Source organism: Xyrauchen texanus, chromosome 41 (genome assembly GCF_025860055.1).
Source record: "Xyrauchen texanus isolate HMW12.3.18 chromosome 41, RBS_HiC_50CHRs, whole genome shotgun sequence".
Classification (NCBI taxonomy): Eukaryota; Metazoa; Chordata; class Actinopteri; order Cypriniformes; family Catostomidae; genus Xyrauchen; species Xyrauchen texanus.
In genome coordinates this window covers 642,009-644,508 of record NC_068316.1, presented here as the reverse complement: position 1 = coordinate 644,508, position 2,500 = coordinate 642,009, and positions in this window count along the sequence as shown.

Here is a 2,500-nt window from a genome sequence, read left to right as displayed (position 1 = left end):
TGTCTCGCTGCTTCTCCTCAAAGATCTGAATTAGTGATGACTGTCGGAGAGCCAGTGAGAATGGGGTATCATGTGCTATCTGGTTCCAACGTATGTCAACAACACATTATAAATCCATCCTAAACCCATCTGGAGTGATTCTAGAGTGCTGTGTCTTTCCCTGCTCTCATACAAACCTTTTAAAGTCAACACAGCGCTCACAACCAATTTGACTTCCATAATGTATTTCTGAGTGAAACAGGATATTTCATTAGAGAAATGTAGTGCATCAGGACTTGATTGTATTCATAGGGAATTGATTGAATAGTGAAAAAGGCTAGCTGTGCCTTGCTGTTTACTAGCATAGTCGTCTCCTCTTTTGGGGCGGCTGTGGCTCAGGTGGAAGAGTGGGTTGGCCACTAATCGCAGGGTTGGCGGTGTCCTTGGGCAAGACACTGAACCCCAAGTTGCTCCCAATGGCAGGCTAACACCTTACATGCAGCTCTGACATCATTGGTGTGTGAGTGTGTGTGTCAATGAGTCACAGTGTAAAGCGCTTTGATAACCGCTAAGGTTAAAAAGGTGCTATATAAGTCCAGACTTTGACATATTAGTGGTCATTTGATGTTTTCATCAGTTGTATAACTTAAACTTCCACAAACTGAGCTGTTGGATTAGCCACACACCCTTTTTCCAAAACCCGCACTCCAAAGCAGCAAAACAGCGCCCTCAACTGGCAACTGTTATGAACAACATGGCATAAAAATGGCATTACTGTAAGCATCAATAATTAGCTGCAACTACAATACTATGAGAACGTGTAGAATGATTGACAGGTAGAAAGTGTCATTGTCAACAGACATGTTTTTGTTTGTTGTTTACACAATCTCGAGCTGTCACAGAGACCTATTTCAGTAATATTTTTTCAGGGAGTAGAACATTTTTTGCATACCTTTCCAAGAAATTGCTTACAGGATCTTTAAGTTATATCCAATTACACAAAGGCACTCCTCCTTTCAGAGAGCCTACTCTGCTCTGATTGGTCCATTCTAAAGCATTCATACTAAACTCCTCCTTTCAGAGACCCTACTCTGCTCTGATTGGTCCGTTCTAAAGCGTTCATTCTAAACTCCTCCTTTCAGAGAGCCTACTCTGCTCTGATTGGTCCGTTCTAAACCAATCATTCTAAACTCCTCCTTTCAGAGAGCATACTCTGCTCTGATTGGTCCGTTCTAAAGCAATCATTCTAAACTCCTCCTTTCAGTGAGCATACTGTGCTCTGATTGGTCCGTTCTAAAGCATTCATTCTAAACTCCTCCTTTCAGAGAGCATACTCTGCTCTGATTGGTCCATTCTAAAGCATTCATTGTAAACTCCTCCTTTCAGAGAGCCTACTCTGCTCTGATTGGTCCGTTCTAAAGCATTCATTGTAAACTCCTCCTTTCAGAGAGCCTACTCTGCTCTGATTGGTCCATTCTAAAGCATTCATTATAAACTCCTCCTTTCAGAGAGCCTACTCTGCTCTGATTGGTCCATTCTAAAGCATTCATTCTAAACTCCTCCTTTCAGAGAGCCTACTCTGCTCTGATTGGTCCATTCTAAAGCATTCATTCTAAACTCCTCCTTTCAGAGACCCTACTCTGCTCTGATTGGTCCGTTCTAAAGCATTCATTCTAAACTCCTCCTTTCAGAGAGCCTACTCTGCTCTGATTGGTCCATTCTAAAGCATTCATTCTAAACTCCTCCTTTCAGAGACCCTACTCTGCTCTGATTGGTCCGTTCTAAAGCATTCATTCTAAACTCCTCCTTTCAGAGACCCTACTCTGCTCTGATTGGTCCGTTCTAAAGCATTCATTCTAAACTCCTCCTTTCAGAGAGCATACTCTGCTCTGATTGGTCCGTTCTAAAGCAATCATTCTAAACTCCTCCTTTCAGAGAGCATACTCTGCTCTGATTGGTCCATTCTAAAGCATTCATTCTAAACTCCTCCTTTCAGAGAGCATACTCTGCTCTGATTCGTCAGATGTCCCAGTCTGCTGTGATTGGTCTACCACTTAGTGTAGTGTTTGAGGGCGGGTCAAAGCTGTTCGCAAGCAGCCAATGAAGACCATAGGTGGGTTTTGTGTTACCACATGATGTAGGTTAGTACAGGAACTAAGTCTGGAATTACTAACGACTCGTTTCAGGTGTTCAGAATCGATTCTTTCTTTTGTCGATAATGCCATTTGGTGACTTTTTTACATTCACAAACAGCTCTATAACACACTACAGGAAAGGTAATATTTGAAAACCATAATAAGTGCTCTTTAAATGGTTTCTATTTTTCAATGTTAAATGTGCAGAGAGGGATTACCGACCAGGCCAATGGGACCAGTGCCCAGGGGCCCTTGAATACCCGGGGATGCCCTGGGCTTTAAGGCTGCACAATCTAGTGTGATGACCCCCTGCTTGAAAACCCTTTTGGGCACGAACAACAAACCCCTTTGGAGATAACTGGCCCCAGGACCTTTGCAAGTCATAA